Source organism: Cupressus sempervirens, chromosome 9 (assembly GCF_028749045.1).
Source record: "Cupressus sempervirens isolate cs-2001-9-10 chromosome 9, ASM2874904v1, whole genome shotgun sequence".
Lineage (NCBI taxonomy): Eukaryota > Viridiplantae > Streptophyta > Pinopsida > Cupressales > Cupressaceae > Cupressus > Cupressus sempervirens.
The window spans coordinates 189,228,248-189,253,729 of NC_143126.1; positions in this window are offsets into that span (position 1 = coordinate 189,228,248).

Consider the following 25,482-nt stretch of genomic DNA (forward strand, 5'->3'; position numbering starts at 1 on the left):
GAATCTATGTAGTCTCAAGAACTTCCACAACACATAAACCAATAACTTGTAAGAATAACTCTCATAACAAATCTCCTATAGTCTCCCAAGCTCTCCACAACCAAAAGGGGAAAGAGATAAAGGAATAATCATGTCATCTCTCTCATGACATACATGTGTAAAAACCAATGATCACAATCTCCAACCAATCTCAAATCCAATGTAAGAAAAACCAAACATCCAGGAAGATAACCAAGACCAAAGAGAAACCATGCAAATCATAACATGTATCATGTCCTTTTACACACATCTCTAGATGTAAATTGTGTAAGTATGATCTCCTTGATAAAACCCAAACTAAGTATCCTCAATAACACCCAAACCATACCATATAACTAATCATGGATGTAAACCTCTCACAAGAAGATCAAACTCATAAATCATTCCTAATCCAAGGACTATGACCAACATAAAACTATCTCCCAAACTCAACCAACATAAAAACATATGAAAAATGAGATAACCAATGCTAAACCATCTCTCAAATGAACCCTTCTAAACTAACTCATGTACTGTAGCTCAAGATCCATATCCATGAAAGACAAGCATAAACATAATGCACCTGAGAGAAACAATGGGCTATACTTCTCAAGTAGAAAACCTTCGAGTAGACCAAGAGTGGGGAATGCTTATCAAGATATCCAAGCCTCCAACCAAAACTCAACTAAGAACAATCTCCTCTCAAGTCTATATCAGGTGTTTCCCCTCAAACTTCTTGCTGAAACCAAATAATTGTCCCAACAAATCCTTCTCTAATATAAGAGAAAACAACATCACCACCATCTCTAAGTATCCATGAGTGCATGTAACCAATCAATCCATGCCAACTCCAAATGCAACATATCAATATCATGAAGTATCCAACTTATGATCAATATACTCAATACCAAGAAACTAAACCAAGATCAATGTCAAAGTTCCAACCATGGTCTCAGGAACATAAACATAAAAACATGATCTAACCATCTCAACCAAAGAGATAACATGCTCCATATGAACATACCATAACATGTCAAAACTCTTAATGTTTATCAAGAGTATACCATGACATAATAATAAAACCATCCTCACACCAAGGATAACATGCTAAATGAAAGCATAAACCACACCTTTATCAAGAACCCCATTAATCATCAAGATGCAACCATCTCCACACACCATGAAGAAAACCATCTCTACATACCATGAAGAAGCATCTTTACACACCATGAAGATAAAAAATGCACCATGCAAATTACAAAGACACTTCTACAACAATAGGATCTAAGAAAAACCTCCAACATCTACAAATACTCAATCATTATATCAATGCCAAAAAATCTCACTCAACCATGGTACTGAGTCATCTATGGAATCATATAAATACATCTCCTAAATGAAGATCCTCTAAGTTGACACTCACACAACCAAAGTTTCATTACCAAGTGAAACCAAGATCTCCAAATCCAAGAAGATACAAACCAAACTAGGAACTAATCCTTCACTATCACCTCATCATTGTCACAAGCTCCCTCTAAACCATTTATCTAAGTTATCCATGACATCATGATGAGAAATCATCCTCTAACCATGAGAATCAACCAAGACATCAAACTATCAGAGAACTTAAAGTACACATCATGAGTTCTTCAAAAGAAACCAAATAACCATGATCCTCAGCCAAAAAGATATACCACCATAACCAAATCATGAATCCAAACCAATGAACATCAAGGATGTACTTATATATCCAATCATGTCATGGAAAAATCCATGGCACCATGATCACATCCATAAATTGAGCATTTAACTCTCAATGTGTCCAACCTATCAACATAAAATAGTAAACCACAATTCTCCATTGTGACTGTACCTGGTAACATCTCATCTCTTCTACATGAAGAAAAAATCAGCAAATCATGTGACTTAGGACATAGACAACCCAAGTACAAGCCACCAATATGAATATGCATCACTAATAAAAGATCAATGGAAAAAGACAATCCATAACCAAGCCATAAATGCAACCTATAAGTATAGACCACTTACAACAATGCACAACTTGTAGACCCAACAAGTCGTCATACATATCCAAAATAAATAATGACAACCATATCATCATGAGACCAATCTAAAATATGAACTATGTATACAATGACATCAAATCTCAAATATCCAAACATGCAATGTCATAAACTTACAATGCTACCATAGTCAATATATATCATAAATTGTTTAGATTAATATATCACCAAATAAACCATGTCAAACTTGCACCAAATCTGAATCAATGTGTAGATCTCTCCAAGGGAATTTTTTTGACTACTCAAAGTCCAAGTCTGACTCGGTATGCCCAAGTTATGCCCTAGTTTGTGCTCAAAATAAATAACATCTAACTTTCAGGCTCTTAAAATTTGAAAAAATATCAAAATCATAGAACCAAACCTGCACCAAGTTGTAGTGCTCTGAATTATGTTTCCAACACCTATAAGAAGTTTGAAATCCAATATCCTAGGAGAAAGTTGTGGTCATTTTACTAAGACAATCTTTTTACCATTTTTATTGTATTTTTTTTTGTGACAAAAGTTCTGACGAGATTAAATTTGACAGCCATTACAAGCTAAAACTAAAAAACATTTCTATTCCCTTTGAACATGGCCAAATTAGGGCATATTATATATCAAAATTTATGGAAACATCGACCTGGATCTAATGGTAATGTTTGTTTTTATCTAGGAGGTCATTATGACAAGTCACCCCCCAAAATCCTCATTTAAATGAAACATCCAAAAAACTCTTTTGTCCAACAATTTCACATGCCCAAAAGCTACCAATATCCCATCATAATAGCAAACTCAAAACCCTCAGATCTATAATAAACAACTTAGATATCTTGCCCTTTCTTTTATTCTTTCATGTATTCCCATGGATTCAATCTAAGGTTATAATAATAAAATAATAGCTCTAATACCACTTGTAAGGAAACTTGCAAAAAAGAATATTACCATTTCCACATAACACATAATAGATCTAAAATAAATATTTAATTAAAATCCACATGCAAGAGAATAGGCAACATACCCACAAAAATTGTGACACAAGATAAACCCTATGAAACCCTCATTGAGGGAAAAACCTAGCCTCCAAAAGCATCTATCACCATTTATTATTCAACAAAAATAACAAAGGCATAGCCACAACTAAGAAATCAATGTGAACAAGCATGAATCAACACATCCCATGCCATGCTTCCAACCTTCACAAATTCTCCCTTGGCTACCCTGTCAAGTCTTGTCCTGCTCGACTCTTGTCTTTTTGCCTTCTGTCTTAATTTTACAACTACCCTTATGGTTGCTTATATAGTAGCAAGTCCCACAAATCCACCAAGTGGTATTAATCAACCATGTGCTACCTAACCCATTGACCTCACATTTAATATTGAAAATTTAATTATTTTCCCCAATATTAAATGATTGCATGAAATACTATCACAATGTTACAATACAACTCATAAAGTGTATCCCATGGGAATCTTTGCATGTTGCATGTCCATCTAGGTACAACATTACATAATAAAATAAAATTATACAATATAACAATATTATGCAATGTAGGAGATGGTGAAGCAAAGAAGAGAAGAGCGGAGAGGAAATTTTTTGAATAGGATTTCAAGTGGAAATATTACAAGGTTCGGGCAGGGAAACTAGTCCATGGGTCTCAAGTAGGAGAAGGACGAGGGAAAGCGGGATGCAACTAAAGATGGGGATCCACGTTCCTTTCAGCCACACCCTGGATGAAAGGTTTTCTCTGCTCCAAAACCAAGGATGCTAGGCGGAGGGGCCCCAAGGGCCTAGGGGCAATGGACCAATCTATTTGGAGTCAAACCCATAGGTAAATCCTCCTTCCCTAAGATCATTGATAAATCTAATAAGGAAAAGGGGATTTTCACTTTAGAAGTCCCCGCAGAGATTATAAATCATAATATTATTGGCATGGATGCACCCTAGTGGGTAAGTTCATTGGCCCCCAACCAAATATTGATCTACTATAGATTTTTGCAAGAAACAAGTGGGAGTCGAAAGGTTAGGTTGAAGTAATGGCTAAGGAAAAAGGCTTTATGTCTTTTGAGTTCTCCTACCCAAAAGATTACTCCAAGTTTCTGTGTGTGGGCAACTAGTTGATAGGGAAGTCTACTCTTATACTACAAAAGTGGACATCCAACCTTGACCTCAACAATGATTTCCTAACCTAGGCCTTGGTCTAGATTAGAATGTCAAAGCTTCCCTTAGAATACTAACATGAATAATTTTTCGATGGCATCACCAATTTTTTTGGGGAAATTCTCTTTATTGATCCTATCACTATAGCCAAGAAAAGACTCATGCATGTTAGGATCTATGTTGGAGTGGTTGAAGGCTAGGATATGCCTCAAGTGATCAAGTTTTAATCACATTTGGGAGGACAGGTGCAACAAATTGATTATGAGAATGTTCCTTTTGCCTACTTCCATTGCAAGAATGTGGGACACAAAGAAAAAGCTTGCCCAATATTCAGAGAGAAGCAAAAGGATCAAAAAGGTCGAAATAAACAAGAAAAGATCAAGGATAACCAACACAAATCATTGAACCAAGATGAAGTGCCCAAAAAGGTGTGGAAGGAGAAAGTTGTAGAAGGAAAGGCCCTAGGGGGAAGCTATTGGGAAAAGTGACAAATGGGGCCCCCACGGGAACATAACACTTTGGAAGGAAAGAAAGAATTTGAAGAGGCGCAGCACAAGATTTCAATGACAAATAGTAACAAGGTCTTGATAGATGTTGTGTCAAGCCCCAAAATCATCTCATAGGTGGGAGGAGTAGATACTGTGGTTGATAATACAGAGGATGCAATGACCATAGGGAAGAATACTAACAAGGAAACCATAGTGGTGAAAACCAATGAAACATCAAGTTTTCCTGACTCTTAGGATGCGGCTATTGTGGAGGTGTTGAGACAACCTCTTTCATAGGAATTCAACTCTAGCACAAGCAAAGGATTTTCCCCTTCAATGGTCAATTGATTCCTCAATAGGGTTTTGGCCACCACTCTTGGCCACCTTTCCCAGATGGAGGCTCCCTTTAATAGGTACAAGGAAGTAAATGAAGGACCATGGATACTAGTCAAGCATAAGAAAAAGAAAAATAGCAGGCACCCCTCGCTGGTCTCACTTGCAGCCATGAGGAGCATGGTAAAAGCTAATACTCGAAGCAAATCTAGTACTCCAGTCAGGAAGAACAAGAACCAAATCAGAAAGGAATAAATAAGGAGGAGCATTCTGGATGGGACCCAAAGAACCATCCAAGAAACATGCAACCAAAATATGGCATGAAGATCATTTCCTAGAACATTCATGGACTCAATAGAATCTAAAAAAAGGAAATTGTTAGGAATATGATTAAGCATCATAGCCTAGATTTATTTTTAATTCAAGAAACTAAAATGAAGAAGGAGAAATTTGAAAAGATTTTTTAGTAAAGGAATGAAGAACATGGCTATTGACTCTAATGGGGCTTTGGGTGGCCTATTAATAATATAGAAGGAAGCCTTTGAAGCTAACATCATCTTTGACAAAGGCAATATTTTTCTCATGTAATTATGTAATCCTAAGGTTCAGGTTAGTTGGCTTCTTATGAACATCTATGCCCCTAATACTAAGAATAGCAGAAGAATTTTTTGGAGAAAAATTTGTGATTTGGTGGCCCAAATAGGTGAACCAAAGGGCATTGTTATGGGGGATTTCAATAACCCTCTCTTGGCTTCAAAAAAGTTAGGTGGGAAACCACCTAATGTGTATAGTAGGCAACATTTGGTTGACCTGATAAGGGACCTGGCCCTTCTAGATTTTGATCTCAAGGGAAGCAAATTCACCTGGTCCAATTGGAGAATCAACACGGATTGCATCCAGGTGAGATTGGATAGAGCCCTCATTACTTTGGATTGGATGAGACACTTTCATTGTAAGCTTTCTTCCATGGTGTGTCTTGGATTGGACCATTCCCTGATCTCTCTTACCCTAGATGGCATTAACAAAAAGAAGGCCTTCCCCTTTAGATTTGAGAAGATGTGGTTTGCACACCTTGATTTGTTTAAAAAAATTAAGGAGTGGTGGGGTATAGAGGTTGAAGAAACTACCGTGTACAACATATCCAAGAAACTCACATTCATTAAGGTTGAGATTCAAAAATGGAACAAAATTGACTTTGGCAATATTTTTCAAGCTAAATAGTGGATTTTGGAGGACCTTGTTGAGGTGCAGGAAGAGATTCAGACCTAGGGTTATGATGATATTAAGATGAATTCTAAGAAGGATATCCTCGCTAAGCTTCACAACATTGTGGGGAAGAGGAAATGTTTTGGAGGTAGAGGTCTAGGTGGTCTAGCTCAAGGAAGGGGACAAAAACTCAAGATTCTTCCACCTCTCCACTATGAAACACAGGGCTGCCAAAAAAATTGTGACATCAAAAAGGGGAACGACGCTATCAGGGAAGATAATGAGATAGTTGAGGAAGCTATCAGGTATTTTTCTTCCATCCTTACTAAAAACCTAAACTTGGAACAAGAGGACCATAATGTTATTCTTAACACCATTCCTAGTGTTATAAGTGATGCCCATAATCAGGCCTTAGTGGCCATCCCAAAGTTAGAAGAAATTAAGGAGGTAGTTTTTGCTCTGTCAACTAAGGAGGCCCTTGGCCTTGATGGTTTTCCCACTTTTTGTTTTCCTAGATCTATTGGAAATTTGTTCAATATGATCTTGTCAAAGTTGTTTAGGAATTTTTTGGTGCCAGGAACCTACTTAAAGAAATTAATGCTACCTTATTTGGTTTTAATCCCTAAAGTCACTAGTGCGGATTCTTTAGAAACTTTCAAACCAATTAGCCTCTGAAACTCTTTTTATAAGATTTTAGCAAAGGTCTTAACAAATAGAGCTATCAATTTACTTCTAAATATTATTGCACCTCAACAATCAAGTTTTGTCCTTAGTAGACAAATCCTGGATTCCATCATTGAGGTTTATGAAGTGAGTCATTTCCTTGAAATTGGCAAATAGGAGGGTTTTCTTCTCAAACTTGATCTTTCTAAGGCCTATAATAGGGTGGACTGGGGGTTCTTAGACAGAATTCTTGAAGCTTTTGGCTTCAATGCCAGAGTGAGAAAGATTATCTCTCAATTGGTGTCTACCCCCTCTTCTGTAGTAATGGTTAATGGGACCCCCTCTGACTTATTCAAATCCTTAAGGGGACTTCAGCAGGGAGACCCTCTCTCTCCTATCCTTTTCATCATCTCGGTTGAAGGCCTAGGCAGGCTAATTCATTTCAAAAGGAGCAGAGGGGACTTAGTGAGCATGAAACCTTCTTCTAGTCCCTTGGTCTTCACCCACAAGAAATTTGTGGATGATACCATCTTGGTGGGTGAGGCCTCAGTGAGAGAAGTTAAGATTGTGAAAAGCATCCTCAATACTTATTCCAAGGCTTCTAGGCAACTCATCAACTGGGACAAGAGTTTGGTGTTCTTCTTTAACACCCCACTAGGAAAACAGAGGAAAATTGCTAGCCTTCTGTGTTGCAATGTCGGTGTCCTCCCTTCGATTTATTTGGGCCTCCCCTTGGGGACCAAACCTCCAAGACAACTTTTGGAACAATCTCATTGAGAGATTCAATACGAAGTTGACAAGATGGAAAGTCATTATTCTGAGATAGGCTGGCAAAGTGATGTTGATTAAATCTACCTTGCAAAATTTACCCACGTATGCTCTTAGCCTCTTCTCTATCCCTTCTATGGTGTTTGATCATCTAGAAGCTATTCAGAGGAATTTCATGTGGTTTGTCATAGATGACAACAAGAAATACCCTTTGGTGGCTTGGGAGAAATCTATAGATCTAAGGAGCAAAGGGGACTGGGGATTAGAAAGTTGAAACAATTCAACTATGCCCTTCAAGTGAAACAAGTTCGGAGGCTTTTCAAAACCAATGGGGAATGGAGAGATATTTTGAAGCTTAAGCATGCTGCCAACCTCAATTTTAGACAATTCATTAGTAGGGATCCTAATCCTAGAGGCTCTAACATCTGGAATGGATTTTTGAGAATGAAGAGCTTAGGTTTGGAGAAAGTGAAATGGAAACTGGCTAATGGTGAAGATATCAATTTCTAGCATGATGATTGGCTTAGATATGAGCCTCTATGGGACATTGAGCCTTTTAATAGATGGGCTAAATGTATGGAAAGATATGGGAGCAGGGTGAGTGACTACAGGATCCATAATGAGTAGATTGCTCTGGTTGAGATGTCTGTAGAGCTCAAGCTGTTGATGAACATGGTTAGGCATATTCTCTTATCCCATAACAAATATTCCATAATCTAGGGAGAAATTTTGAATGGTATTACTTTGTGGCCTCTGGCTATGAGACTTTGCAAAATATTGGCCTTGCCCCTATTTGGGCCAAAGCCTGGTTTCTAGGGCTCATCCCAAAAATTAACATATTTTTCTAGATTATGCCCCAAAACCACATTCTTATGGTGGACAACCTCACCAAGAGGGGGAATATGATGCCCAACAGATGCATTCTATGCAAGAATCACTATGAGAGTTTTGAGCACATTTTTATCCATTCTCATTTCATCAAAACTATCTTACCTTTCTTCAACATGTCTTGGTGCTTCCCTTCCAACATTTTAGGGCTCTTTGAGAAATGGCACCATGGGTTGTTAGGGAGTGATGCCATGGTTATGTGGAATTGGACATTACCTCATGTGTGTTTGGGGGTTTGGAAAGTGCAGAACAACAGAATTTTTAGGGAGAAGGAAACAAAGTCAAACATTGTCTTCTAAAAATGCCTTAATGCTTTGATTGAAAACTACACCAAAATTAAAGGCCCCATGCACAAAGGGAAGGGACAATAACAAGAGGGATGGTTTTAGATGGACTCTTCCACGTAAGGGATGGCATAAAGCTAATTTTGATGGGGCGGACAAAGGAAACCTAGGAAAGGCTAGGGTGGGAGGCATCATTAGAAATTCTTTTGGGTAAAGGGATTGTTGCAGTTTCTACCTCCCTTGGAATACAAACTAATCATTAAATGGAGGAAATTGTGGCTCACCAAACTATTAAACTAGCTAGAGAAATGGGAGTTAAATATCTCTAGCTAGAAGGAGATTCAAAAAATATTATAGATTGCCTTAATAAGAAGAACAAACCAACATGGACTACTACGAATATCATAGATGAATGCATTCAACATCTCAAGACCTTCAAAAAAACCTATGTGGCTCATGAGTATCAAGAAGCCAATCAAGTGGTAGACGGGTTAGCTAACTAGGTAGTCAAGTACAGTGAAGTGAGGATGGATGGGTATAATTTCCCATCAGATATTAATGATTTGATCGAAAGGGAAAGGATCCCAAGTAGATTTGGAATCATAAAATGTCCACTATGAGTGTTTATGAGTTACGAGGAATAGTCAAAAATTTGACGTGTAGATTTATTATGATTGTTAATGAGTTATAGGGAATGTGCAAAAATGTGACATGTAAGTATGATAGCACTTGTAATTCTCACATCAACAATATCCATCAATTTTCTTCAAGGATTGATTTCAGGTAAAAAGTTCACAAGGTGAAAAGAAGGTCCAAAAAAATGAGGAGTGCCAAAGATATTTCAGCTTCGAAGGGCATCTATACTGGAAATAGAGCTTGCATAGAGGAAGACATCATTGTGAGGGAAAGACATAGAAAGGAACTAGAGGACAAAGCTCAGAAGTGGCATAGGTGTGGAGCATTCTTAAAAAAGGAGAAATCACGAATTTCATAGAACAGCTCCATGGCTAGAAACCCTCAGTTACCAAGAGTATGGTAAAGAGCTGGAATGAGGGAGTTGTTAAAATTGATGGGGTGGATTTTATGGTGATGGAGGATGTTATCTCTACTATGACCAGTATTCCCATAATGGAGAATAAATTCTATAGAGAGATAAAGATTTTGGGGCAGGTGATGGTCAAATTCACCAAGGATTTAGAGGAAAATAAGGCATTGGTAAATAAAGGAACTTACTATCTATCAAACTCCATTTAGCTACTATGGAGGTTCGTGTTGTGGGTTATTATCAAGTACATCTCCCTTGACATTAGATTCGACTGCTTTTATACCCACCATTTCATGTTTCTCAACCATTTCAAGTATGGGGCAAAGATATCTATTCCATTCTACCTCTACTCTTCTATGAATGAGAATATTAATGATTATAAGGAGAATCATTCTAGCAGCCCAGTACTCCATGAGAGGCTTTTGCTATTAATTTATGAACTTTTTAAGGTTAGGTCTATGGGGAAACAAATTAAGAATAGGAAAAAGGTCAAGAGGGTTAGAGGGGACTCCAAAGAGTTGGGAGAGGATTATATGCCTTCTAATACTGAGGACAACCTTGAGATGCACATGGACTCAGAGGAGGAGGATTCCCCACAACACATCTCTGGTAAAAGAATCATCAAAATAGAAAGGAAGGAGAAAAAAGAAATTACTGAACCTAAATAGGGACCTAACACTTCTTTAGACAAGGACTATAATGAAAGGGTTGAAGGCATGGATACAGGGGAAGACAGTGCTAAATGTGAGGAGGATCTTAGAGAAGGGGAAGGCATGGAGAGGAAGAGGGGCAAGAGAAATAGCACCATCAAATTGCCGACAAGCAGAGAGGATGATGTCATGACCTCCTGGGACTAGAAAAGAGAGGAAGTCTCTGATTCCAAGGAAGAGAAATAGGGGATGGGGAAGGAGGGGGCATAAGGGGACATTAATCAAAGTGAAAGGGAGGAGCAGGAGAAAAGATATGAGGAATTCAGAACCAGCAAATATAGATGCTTGATTACGGGAAAGGATAGGAATGTGGTGTGGAGAAATTTTGATACTACTTCTGCTAAAATGGGGATCAATAGAGAATTGATTAGAACTCTGGTCAAAGAGAATGAAGAGGGAAAAATCTAAATGGAAGAGCTAATTGACCCCACCCTTGTGATTTTTAGTGACACCACTAAGTAAAATCCTCATATGGATGTCCTCAACAATGCCAAAAATAACACGGTGGATAGCTTCTGCACCAATTTTTCATGAAATCCAATAGCTCAAATACATAGTGAGTAGCTTGGAGAAGAAGAACTATAGCTTGAAGAACAAGATAACGGATGAAGAAAAGAGCATGGACAACATAGTGGAGGAGGTGAGGAACAAGGTCCCAACGATGTAGAGCTCAATGCATATTATAGTGGAAAAAAGCTATAATATTCTTAAAGAGGCTAATGAGAATATTAAGCTACTCATCAACAAAGTGGAGGAGCATAGAACTAGCAAGGAGGAGGAACCTATTGTCTATAGTGCCAAGGATAGGATACCCAATGATAGCTCGAGGAAGCGTACCAAATCTAGCATGAAGAAGAAGGACATCTTAGAACCTAACCAGGATCTCTCATACATGAAGGGGGCGGCTAGTAAATTGTTGGAGCTAGAAATTAGTGCAGCAAAAATTCTGACAGAAATCACTTGAGCATCCTAGCTTTTTTGGCCAGCCCTGATTTTTTGTCCTGCCCCTTGGTTTTTTACAAGTTTATCCCTTTTTTGTGGGTTTTCCAGTTGGTTTCTTTTAGTTTATACCGTTACTTTAAGCATTCCTTTTTGTCAATTCTTTGTTTTGTAAGGGTTTCAAGGCCCCATTAAAACCTATTTTCCTTAATCAAAAATAATATTATGCACTGTTGGCAACAACCATTATCTCAACAACTTTCCAGTCACTGGTAAAGGACTTAGGTGAAAACTATGATTCTATAATTTATAGTTTTATGATCCTAGGGTAGGTAATCTATGTGTATGTTGGGAAGTGATTTGCGATGGAGGCTGGAACCAAGAGTGGCTACCTGGGTAACCCATTGTAAGTTATTTTAATAAGTGATAACATTTCATTAGATGGGTTTTAAAATGAATTAAAAAGATTTTGTATTTTCCTCACCCATGCCTTTAGTGCTAGTACAAGCTAGGATGGAAGTAGAGAGGATTTTTGGTTGCGACCTCACTTTGTTAGTATGCCTTGTCTGTACGAAAGGATACTGGTGTCATTTAGAGATACTACGAGGCCGGAGTTGAGAGTGGCTACCAGAGTAACCTTAGATTTGGCTCATGTGATGACACTTGCTTACTTGCATAGTAGATTTCGTATGTGTCTATGTTGCCTCTAGGATTAGATGATACTTGTTTCTTGGTACCCTTTGAGATAGTTTGCTTTCAAGTGTCTCCTTGACCTAGATGTTGGTTACGACTTATGTTTTGATATCCATTTGGGACTTGAGTTTATCTCCTCATCATGGTGGGAGTGAGCCATTTGGGTTCCACGAGGTTGGTGGTAGTGCATTTTCCTTATACCATTGAAATCTGACAGTTGGATGCCCTTGTTGGATGTATTTGTGTTGATGTTCCTTTCTATGCGTTCTTGTATTTCTGTTGGATGATTATATATTTTTATAATCTATTGATTATTAGAGATCTTGTGAGATGATGTATTATATTCATGATGTATATTCTTTGAGCTTTTCATACCTTTTGACTTGTACAGTGGATGATTAAGCATTATGGTTATTGCCAAGTGACATCTTATACAATTGTATATTGTTTAAGTGGATTTGTACTCATGATTATTCCTTGATGTGGATTTGTTATATATCAAATTTAGTATTTGATTAAACTTAAATGTGATTCATAGTCATGGGACCCTTAGAAGATGTAATCTATTTTGATGGTTGTATGTATATGAGTTAATGCTTCTGCTATATTTTATTTGTTATTGTTTGATTATTATCTTCAAAAAAAAAGTTAGACAAACTTAGTGAAAATTTAGGTTAATTTCCTTTGGGTTCCCTGGCGAGGCGTTACATAATCACCTAGATGTAATGAGTCCTAGGTGCTCCATTCATTCTCATGAGAGGTGGGTTCTTTTGAACCATTGCTCATGAAATATGGGTTAATTGGGTTCAACTCATAAAACTACACAATTGAATAACAATAACACAATTTGACTTGCTATGGAAAATATCTCCACTTACCAATTGATAATCTTAAGGGAATTTCTAAAGAATGGTTCATAAGGTACAATAGTCATTGAAATTTTTACAAATGGAGTTACAAGTAGAGTGGTCTTAACCATGGAGGAAACTTTATAATTAACTTTGCTCAAGCTAGAATAGGACTAAGATGGGTAACCTCTCAAGAATGTGATTTACCTCTATGAGCATCATCTAGATGTTATTCCATTCATTCTCATGAGAGATGGGTTATTGTAAACCACTAGTCACAAAACATATGTTAATGGGTTTGATTCATAATACTACATAGTTGAATAACAATATCATAATTTGACTTGCCATGGAAAATATCTCCTACTTATCAATTGATAAGCTTAATGGGGCTTTCTAAGGAATAATAATAAGGAACAATAGTTTCTAGAGGTTTTTAAAATTGGGGTTGCAAGAAAAGTGGGCTTAACCCTAGAGGAAACTCTATAGTTAATTATGTTCAAGTTGGAGTAGGACTAGGATAGCTGACATTCTAGGAAGTCTTATTGCTTCATCTCTATGAGCATCACCTAGATACAATTAATACTAAGTATTTCATCCATTCTTGTGAGAGATGGTTTATTATGAACCAGTACTCATGAAATATGGGTCAATAGGTTTGACTCATGAAACTACACAGTTGAATCCTAATAGCAATATCGCAATTTGACTTGCTATAAAAAATTATCTCCAACTTATCAAGATAGTCCTCTTTGGAATGTCTTCTAGACATATCAACCATTCTTAGTAAAAACTATGAAAAGAAGTCAACACAAATTCCAAATCGTCTTCTAGCCACCAAGTATTATGAAGTCAATTTTCTACAAAAGGCAAACTAGCAAAACAACCCATGACCTTAAATATCACAGCATGTGAGATAGAGACATTTTAGGAACAACTTCCAGGTTCATAATCACAATAGGTCTTTGAAGGCTTTTTCTCAAACATCCATTAGAAATAGCACCATTCTTCATTTTAGGTCCATATCAACATCATGTGTATCTTGCAAGAGGAAATTTAAAACATTCATGTCCTCAAAAGAAAAATCTACATCCATTTGAACTATGCCTAACATATTTTGACCCAAATCCTACTTAGGAAAGCAAGGAGAAACCCATGGTCGAAGATAAAACAAATGAACAAAGAAAAATTGATAAAGCTTTAGGGATACCCACTTGCTACAAGAAGAGAATTTGCTACAAAATTGAGGGAGACAACAACCAATAGCACACCTCAATGGAAGGAATAAATAGAAAATGTAATCCTTGCAAGTCTTAAATGGTCATTAGGAACCTATACCCTCGCCATGTCCAGAATAGCATATCCTCCCTTAAGCATCATAAGTATGACAAGGTAACATTATTTGACTATTTCAATATCTAACTGGTCACTTCAGGTCAAATAAAGACTAGGAGTGAGCCACTCTTGCAATTCTCTCTTAACACTTCTTCACATTTGGTGCAAATTTGAATACAACATGTGAAATAATGTCACAACTTTTGCAACTAAGTTTTCAATAAAGATTTAATGGTCTAAAATAAAAATTCATGAATAACTTCCAACAACCGTCTAAAATCAAATTAATTTTTAAAAAAATCGAATATAAAACAAAACAAAAATATATATTAAATTTTATCTATTTTCACAAAAATAGAAATTTAAAAAATTTGAAAGTGTTGTTTGGCTCTAAAAATACACACCGATTTTATTAAATAAAATTCAATTTTGAGAATTTAAAAAAAAACTATAGTATTAGAAGAGCACAAGTTAGAAAAAAAGAATAAAATAAATAATAAATTATTCCTCAAATTTAGAAATTCTATTGATTGGGAAGATCCTATAGCCCTCTAATAGTAATAAAATTTTCAAATCGTAAAAATAATGAGCAAGGAGATGGAAATTAACACCATTTTATGTGTCAAATAAAATTATACAACCAAGAAAAAAATTAAGAAACTAAGAAAAGAACTCATACAATCATCTTCTCATTCTTATATCCAAAACGAAACTCATCTCATTCCATTTCCAAATCCACTTAATAATTTTTTTAGATGGCAAGGGAAGGCTTTTGAAAATAGAATCCTTCAAAATGAGCAATTAGTATTACACCTAATTATATGTTGTTGCTGCTCTATTTTTCTTTATTTCTAAGTCTCATCTTTAATATTTAACAATTAAAATAATTTACCTTCAATCATCTAACAAATACAAATAAAGTGAAAATAAACAAACCCAATCCTAAAAGAAAATTTTCACAAATAATTAATTATAGTATTTCAAATAGTACAAAAAAAAATTAGAAATAAAAGAAATATTTTAACTCGTCAACTATTCTTACAATTGAAAGAGAAAAACTAAATGATTTTTAATACTTAGCATTTACATTTATGAGAAATTTACAAATTGAACATCAAACTAAATCAAATATTTATGGGTAATTGGCAACGTAGATGGATTTTGGATATTTCTCTAACTCAAAATTCACCCTTGTGAGCATCACACAAGTCCAATGACTACTAAATGTTCCATTTATTCTCATGAGAGATGGATTCATCTAAATCACTACTCATGAAACATGGTTAAATGAGTTTGACTCAAAAACTACAGACTTAATTTCTGATAGCAATATCACAATTTGACTTGTTATGAAGAAAATCTCGTAATTATCAGTTGATGAGCTTAAGCGGCTTTCCAATGAATGGTTTGCAAGGCGCAACACTTGGTGAAGGCTTTTTGAATGGGGTTGCAAGCAAGCAAAGTGGGTTTAACCATGGAGGAAACTTCACAGTTAAGTGTGCTCGAGCTAGAGTAGTACTAGGATAGTTGACCTCTCAGGAAGTCCTAGTGCTTCACCGCTATGAGTATCACCGAGATTCAATGAGTGCTAAGTGTTCCATATATTCTCATGAAAGATGGATTCATATGAATCATAACTCATAAAACATGGGTCAATGAGTTGACTCAAAAACTACATAGTTAAATCCTGATAGCAATATCACCAAAAAAAAGTGCTCAATTGCAAGGGAAACATGGGACACACATGTCAAAGATAACATACATACATACATACAAAATACTAACATTTGAAATTGAGAAACCACTTCTTGAAACATGTTTGGTAGTCCAAAAAAAAATCATAAAGCATAGACATTGCAAACCAAATTCGAGTAAAACAATGAATTTGAACCACAATTATCCCCCATCTCAAAGTTACAAATGAGAAGGGCCTTACATATAAATTCCTTAGGGCCTGTCTAGCAATGGGAATACAAGTAGAATAGGCATATGTATATTCTTAAAATTTTGAATTCTCTATTTGGATGCACCAAATCAGAATTGGAATAGGAATAAAATTGGAATGCATATTCCAATTTTGGCCCAAAAATGAGCATTTGCTATTCTACCTAAATAGGTGGAATAGGAATACGTATTCTTGTTCCAATTTTTTTATTTCAGAAAACATAAAATTTTCAGTCCATGAATTTTGCATCAAATTTTGGGTGAACCAAACAAGAATAGGAATACATAACCCCATTTTATATTCAAGGATAAGTATTCATATTCCCATTTTTATATTCCTACATCCAAACGATGTTAGATTGTGGTGACTGATCAGGAAAGTATTGTACATACTTCATAAATAGTGGGGTTTGGGGCATCGCCCCAAAAAAAAAAAATTTGGGAAGTAGCTGACATATTATGGCCGACATGTTATAACCCTAAAGCGGTTTAATACTTGTATAAAAAAGGGCTTAGGGTTGGGTATTTTTCATATGTGGTGATACGAAATTGGTTCTTGCGGCAGTATTGAGCTATACGGGATTACGGATTGTAATCAGGTTGTAATCACTGGATTGTAATAAGATCGGACTTGCTGTTTGGTGGACGTAGCCCAGGGATTGGGTGAACCACGTTAAATCTTGGTGCCTTGTGTTCATTTCTGTGTGTTCTATTATTTTCTGTTATTGGTTATATTTGCATGTAGTTTTTATTTTTGTCCTTGGTTTATCCTAACAAACAAGCCTTTAACTTTTAATGAATTGTCTTGGCATTAAATAATAGCACAAGGTGATGAATGGTCAAGGATGGATTCAAGTCATAGTTATCAATACAAGACCAAGAAAATACAAATCTAGATAATCTCTTTCTACAATGGAGGCATATCTTCTGCTGGAGACCTAAAGTTACTCTCTCTTTCAATTCATGTGTATCATTTGTACCCAAATTTATGTCTACAACTTTCCCAACAAGGAGGATTGAACCATCAATGTGAAGCTTATTTTTTAAATATATATCAAATATGGGCTCTAATGATTCCTCTAAAACATTTGGTTGTTCTTTGAAATCAATAGATAAACTCATTCAACCATCTTCTCATTCTTATTTGATCTGAAACGAAACTCATCTTGGTCCATTGCCAAATCCAACTATAGATCCTTTTTCTAAATGGCAAGGGAAAGCTTGTGAGAATAAAATCCTTCAAAATGAGCAACTAGTATTAAACCTATTTATATGTCATTTCTCTTCTAGCTTTCTTTATTTCTAACTTGCATCTTTAATATTTAACAATTAAAACAATTTACCTTCAATTATTTAACAAACATAAATAAAATAAAAATAAACAAACCCAAGCCCAAAAGATTTTTTTCAAAAATAATTAATTATATTTTTCCAATTTTTATAAAAAAATAACCAATTAGAAATAAAAGAATATTTTAACTCATCAATTATTCTTACAGTTAAAAGTGAAAAGCCAAACCATTTTTGAATCCTTAGCATTTTTAATTATGAGAAATTTACAAATTGAACATTAAACTAAATCAAGCATTTACGGGTAATTGGCAACATAGATGGATTTTGGACTCTTCTCCAATTCAAATTTGGGTTAGCATAGATAGTTTATGACAACAACAAAATGTACTCAATTACAAGGAAAACATGTGGCACAAATGTCAAAGTTAACATACATGCATACAAAATACAAATATTTGAAATCAAGAAACTACATCTTGAAACATGTGGGTAGTACAAAGAATAACTCATAAAGCATAGAAGTTGCAACCCAAATTCAAGTATAACAATGAATTTGAACCATAATTATCACCCATCTCAAAGTTAGAAAAGAGAAGGGCCTTACATATAGTTTCCTTAACTTTTAATGAATTGGATTGGTATTAAATAATGCCACAAGGTGGTGAATGGTGAAGGATGCACTTTGTAATACCCCTCCATTGCTATCAATTGTTAAAGTTCTATATGACTCTTCTATAGATGTGTTAGCCCTTATTTGATATTTGAAATGCAATACTTTGATATGTTGAGTAATTGATTATGTTAGGTTGTAACAATTTCCTACTAGTAGTGATGCTTCTTTAATTTCTCTTTCTTAGTTAATGAAATTACTTTTATGATGATGTCATATGGTGTGTCTTAGAAAGATGTTTAGTATATCCTCACGATGATGAGATATTCATATTAGAATATGATATTATTTATATTTAAGATTTACTATTATACTTATCTCATAATTGTGTGTGTGTGTGTGTGTGTGTGTGTGTGTGTGTGTGTGTGTGTGTGTGTGTGTGTGTGTGTGTGTGTGTGTGTTATTTATGTTTAACATGTCTGATATGGTTGAGGGAGGAAGATGTAATCATCTGCTAGTCAAAATCTGCATGATGTATCACTCCTTGCTATTGTTTGTTTAGTTTAGATATGTGTGCACATGTGCATGCTCATACTTTATACAGATTTGCAAGTGTCAGGCATCAGCTTCCCTGAATTGCCAAGATGAGTGTTCCCTATCGCAATAACTCAATGGTAAAAATGGGGAGATAATGTTTATGTCCAATCCCAACCATAGCCTTGTTACTTGTCGTGAGGAGGACATGTATCTGACTTTCCTTCTTTTTTAAACCCATGAGTTTATCTTTGTCTGTGTTGTTTACTTTTGAGTTTTGGTCAGTTTTGCTAATGTTGATTTTATGTCAATTTGACTATGTGATTTATTTGGTAAATAATTTTATTATAATATTTCGGTTAATCATATAATATTGAGAATTATTAAATATTATTTGATTAAAAAAAAAATATTAAAATATGAGAATATTTAATTAATTAAAAATTAATTAAATATATGCTAAAATAAAATACTTAATTTAGAAGTCTAATTTAGAAAATTGGTTAAAGAGAAATTAGAATATGATGATATTAGAAATTTAATTAAATATATATGCTTTAGTTTAAAAGATTTAATTTAAAAGTTTAATTTAAGAAGTTGGATTAAAAAAACTAAAAGATTAAAGATTAAAGATTTAATATTGCTTTATTATAAATATTTAATTAACAACAACTAAATTAGATTTACATTTAAATAATGAGCTTTAATTATTATTATTAATTTAAATAATAAACTACGATTCAAATAGTGTTTGCACTGATTAATAAAGTGGAGGAAAAGAAAATAAAATATATATTTTAATTAAAAAGTTATTTAAGTGTGCATGAAAGGATTAAGTAATAAAAATTTATTCTAAGGGGAGGCCTTTGCAAATTTGAAAACCAGAAACTCTTGGTAGAGTTAAACTCTTTATTAAGATATTTAAGCTCATTTCTACACACACATGGTTTGTGGAGCAAATTTTGAAATTGGATCAAAAGAATTGTTGAAAGTTTTGGAGGTTTGGATTTGCATGCATTTACAGATTGTCTCAGATTTTAGTTGTGATTTTGAGGTAGGGTTTGAAAACTCATTATAAAATTTTATTGAAAAATTTGTCTACTTCGTGTCTTCCTGGGTGTTTGCATAATGCTTATTAATTTAATATATTAATTTTTTGGATGAAGTATTATGTTGTAGATTTTGAAAAAGTAAAACTTATTAATCAAGAAAACTTGACTAAGGAAAATGGTAGAAAATTCTCATAAATTATTATGATTGTATTATTTTAAAATCCTTTATAATATAAGAAAATTTTGATTAAAGAATATTGAAAGAAACAACAAATTGAAAAAATAAGGTTCCAACTTTAAATTTGTCATTAGAACCATGTGATTGTCATAAATTTTATAAATAAAGATAAATATTCTTCTTATATCTAAAATAATTTCATTGCAAAATTTATTGAAAAATCAAAAGATTAGTTGAGAGGAAAGTATGTTGTAACTAAACTTATGAATGTGGAGAAGCATTGGTTGCCGGTTGGGTTAGGGTTTTTCCCCTAGCCTGTTCTTGGTGTTTGATCTTTACTATTTTTCTGTTTTGTTTGGATTGCTAGCTACTGGACATAATTTGCGTCGGTGTTTTTGGAAATCTTCTGCAGTCAATTTTGGATTGGGGTTTTATTGTTTGCATGGCAGGGCTTGGGATTTCTTCTCCGTTGGTGAGAACAGATGGTTCTTCTCCAACTATGCATGCAATGCGATCTGAATCATTTTATTCAGGGGAGAGCTCCAAGTTGAAAAAAGTTAATGGTTGTTTTTCGCGTAGCCATGATCGCCCTGTTCTAGTTATTCCTCCAACGGGTGTAATGGAGGACATTGATTATTGGACCAAGCATGCTTTGATATGCAAATTTCTTGGAATCCGAATTTCCCTATCCGCTCTTGAGGCATGGATCCGCCGCTCATGGCAGGTGGAAGGCGATATGGAGATCATGTTGGCGGGGAATAGTTATTTTTTTGTTGTATTCTCTTGCATGTCTGATCAGGATCGTGTTTTTGAAGGAGGCCCTTATTTCTACAACCATGTGGGGTTATTTGTCAAACCTTTGCATTCAAGTTTTAATTCTGTTGAGGATCTCCCTTCAACAGTGCCAGTTTGGGTTCGCTTGCCTTGTCTTCCCTTGGAATTTTGGCGTGAAGACATCCTTCGACAAATTGTTGCTTTGTTGGGGAAGCCGGCTGCAATCGCACATCAATTCCTCGATAAAAAGGTTATTTCTTATGCTAGAATTTGTGTTGAAATTAATTTGAATAACCCATTACCAGACTCTTTGGAAATTTGTATGGGGGATTTTTCTTGGGTGCAGCAGTTAGATTATGAATCTCTCCCTTTCCATTGCCGGATTTGTCATGAGTATGGTCATTTACTGCGTCAGTGCCCCCATAACTCAAGTTTCAAAGGAGTGGATGGTTCTACAGCTGGCAATACTGGTGGTTTGGCAGATACTACAGGGAAAGGACAATCTCAAATGGCTAATACTACCAAGGGGATGAATCCGCAAGATGCTACAGGTAAGGGTAAGGCTCAAATGCAGGATAAGGATGGATTTACCCCTGTTCACCCTCGTGCTAAGGGATGTGGTCAAAAGAGGCCTTTGAAAGAAAGATTATCTGATTCAGGTTTTAACCGCTTTGAGGTGTTGGATAGTATGGTTCTAGAGGAGGGTATTCCTCCTCCTATCTCTTCTGATCCAATTTTCCCAGATGAGAGATTTGTTCCTAATGATGCTTGTGGGGCATCCCAAGTTGTAGTATATCAGAACTGTGAGGTCCCTGTAGCTCCTATGACAGAGGCTCTGGTGACTCCTGCAGTGTTGGAGGATAATGATGTTGTTTTAGCTGATTTGGTTAAGGATGTGCTACCATCAGGTAAGGGCAAGGGTTCTCCTCTCCCCTTGGGTTTGATATCTCGACCCTTTAATCGGGCTTCTTCTACTCCTCCTCTAAGGAGTGGGCGCAAAACAGACCAAGAGAAGATTAAACTCACAGGAGATATATTGATTGAGTCTGGTTTAGTGAAACCTTTGGATTCTCATTTTCCCAATTCTACCCAATGATGATTATTCTCTCATGGAATGTAAGGGGGTTGAATAGCATCCCTAGACAAAAGGCTATTCATAACTTGGTGGTTGATCATAGCCCTGATGTTTTTTGTATCCAAGAGACTAAGCTCTCTGTGGAGTCTATGGTCCAACATGCCTCTAGTATTTGGTCTCGTGGCTAATGCCAGTGTGTTGGGGCAACAGGCAGTGCAGGTGGTTTAGCTATATTTTGGGATCCTCAAAAAATTTCTCCTCTTGGTCGAATGTCTTCTCGCTCAGCTCTCTCTATGGTAGCTTCTGCTCTAGACTCAGGAGAGGTAATCATGGTTACTAATGTGTATGCACCTGTTGATCTTGTGGGAAAGGAGGAAATTTGGGAACATATTCAATATGTTAGAAATTGTCATCCTTGGGTGTTAGCAGGGGACTTCAATTCAGTTTTAAGTCTGGAGGAGAAGCATGGTGGTTTGGCTAGATTGGGGCCTTCTTCTGCTCTTTTTCGACAACATATATCTCTTTTGCATCTCTCTAATGTTAAGCCTTCTAATGGTCTCTATACCTGGAATAATCGCAGGACTGGTGTTGCTGCTATCTCAGAACGTCTGGATAGATTTCTTGTTTCTTGCTTCTGGGTTAGTGGCACCCTTACTATCTCTTCAGAAATCCTTGATTGGAGGGGTTCAGATCATTGGCCAATCAAATTTTCTGCTATAGGGGCTTATGTTCCAAAGTATCCTCCTTTTAAGTTCCAGTTGATGTGGCTTCGGGACTCCTCTCTTCATGATTGTGTTTTCTGTTGGTGGAAAGATGGTGCTCCTGCATATGGTACTGCAATGTTCTCATTTTCTAAAAGGCTTCAATATGTTAAAAGGCAGCTCAAGATATGGAATAGGGAATGCTTTGGGAACCTTCACTTTATGAAGAGGCTTGCTCAAGAAGATCTTGATGTCATCACAAGGGACATTAGAGATCAAGGTTTCTCAGAGGATCTTGGCAAGGCTGAATCCCTTGCTTCTAGAGCTCTAGAAGAATGGGAACTTTGAGAGGAAATTTTTTGGAAGCAAAAGGCTAGAGTTGATTGGCTCCAGGAAGGTGATCGTAACACTGCCTTTTTCCATAAAACAGTGCAATCTCGTCGGAATCAGAGCACTATCTCTTCTTTGGTTAATTCTCAAGGTATCCAACTGAATTCCTTGCCAGCTTTGTTCCAGGAGGCTATTTGGTACTTCTCTACCCTCTTCTCTGAGGACTCTCCTACTGCTGATAATGAAGAAGATCTTATTTTGTCCTGTATTCCTTCCCTTATCACTCAGGAAATGAATGATTATCTCATGCGTCCTATTTCTTTGGAAGAGCTGGAGGAGGTGGTCTTTGGCATGCCTAAAGGGAAGGCTCCTGGTCCTGATGGCTTTCCAGTTGAATTCTTTCAGGAATTTTGGGACATCATTAATCATGATTTGTTGGAGGTGGTTAAAGAATCCTATGCTAGCAAGCAGATGCTTCGAGCTTTGAACTCTACATTCTTGACTCTTATTCCTAAGAGAGAGGGTGCTAATCAATTGGAGTTTTTTAGACCAATTGCCTTATGTAATGTGGTTTACAAAGTTATTACTAAGTTGATTGCTGAGAGATTGAAAAGGTGGCTTCCCATTATTATCTCAGAAGAACAAGGTGGTTTTGTTGTTGGCAGACAAATTTTGGATGGGGTGGTTATTGCTACTGAGGCTATTCACTCTGTGGCTACTTCAAGGGAGAGAACCATATTTGTTAAGCTGGATATGGCTAAGGCCTACAATAGAGTTAAATGGAGCTTCCTAAGGAGTATTCTTCTTTCTTTTGGATTTAGCTCTGACTGGATGAGTTGGATTACGAGTTGTGTTACTTCTGCCTCTTTTTCTGTTCTTATTAATGGTCAACCTTCTCAACTATTTGGTGCTTCTAGAGGCCTCCGCTAGGGTGACCCTCTCTGCCCATATCTATTCATCATCATGGCTTAAGGCTTGGGCGGATTCATTAAGCATCAGGTGTCCCAGAATTCTATTCAAGGCTGGCAGTGGGGTAATGGCTTACCTTCTCTTTCCCATCTTCAATTTGTTGATGATTTTGCTCTTGTTGGTCTTGCTAGGATCAAGGAAGCTGAAGCCTTTCGACATGCTTTGGACGTTTATTTGGCAGCTTCAGGCCAGAATGTTAATGAGCACAAATCTTCCATTTACTTTTTTAACACTCCTGATTCTATTCAGCACAGGATTGTTGGTATCCTACAGTTTCAGATAGGATCATTTCCTTTGACTTATCTTGGCATCCCTATTGCTGTTTTTGGGCAGCCACGTCTCTTCTGGCAAAATTTGATTACCAAGCTTCAGGATAAGGTAAATCATTGGACTCATAGATGGCTTTCTACTACTGCTCGGGTTACTCTTCTTCAAGCTGTTATCCAAGCTCTTCCTACTTATCAAAGCATGGTTCACGCTGCACCTATTTACTTTCTCAAGGAGTTTGATGCTCTTTCTCGACAATTCCTTTGGAGTGGTAATTTGTGTAGCACTAAATGGAGCTTGGTTAATTGGGCAATTGTTTGTAGGCCTAAAAAGGAGGGTGGTCTTGGTCTTCGATCTGCTCTATTGAGTAGTCAAGCTTTGGCTGCTAAATTTTATTGGCGATGGTGCTCTGGACAACATCAACTTTGGGCTCGTATTATCACTCATAAATATTTTCATGGTGCTGATCCTTGCTCTGTTTCTGCACTTCCTCTTGAAGGTCGTGGCTCAATGGTTTGGCATACTTTGAAGACAGGTGCGATGTTGGTAAAGGGGTCTGTTTTGGATATGTAAAGGAGGTTCTCAGGCTTTGTTTTGATCTGATGCTTGGGATGGATTCCCTTCCATTTTATCCATATACCCTCATCTTCAGCCTCTTTGTGACTCTTTTCTTGCCGCTGGATGGGATAAAGTGGCTCATTACAAGACTCCTTATCAATTGGGACCTGTTGTTGGTTATAGATGGAAGCTTTCTTCTAATTGGCCTCCTGGAGGTACAGACATGGATCGTCAGGAGCTTTCTCAAATTCTGGCCTCTAGAGAGTGTTCTTCTTTTCTTGGTCCAGATGTTTTGGCTTGGAGCGGTACCTTATCTAGTAAATATCATGTCTCTGCTGGGTATCAGGAGATAACTAGACAATTATTTGGGGATGCTGAGGTCCCTTGGTGGAAGCAAGTTTGGAATAAAGTTTCTTGGTCCAAGTGCAATTTTTTCATGTGGCTAGTGGCTCACAACCGTTGTCTTACCTGGGATAATCTTTGTAAACGTGGATTTCAAGGCCCCTCTTATTGTGTTTTGTGTGGTAATGGAGAGGAGTCTGTCTCCCATCTGTTCTTCCATTGCTCCTATTCTACTCAGATATGGCACCTTTGGTGGCGCGCTTGGGGTTGCTCTTGTCGGCATGCTTCCTCTTTGCCTAAGTTCTGGGCCCGCTTGGGTACTGCTCCCTCCAAGTCTTCTTTTCTCCATGCTGCTTGGATTGCTGGCCCATCTTTCATGCTTTGGCATATCTGGTTGGAGAGGAATCGTCGCATATT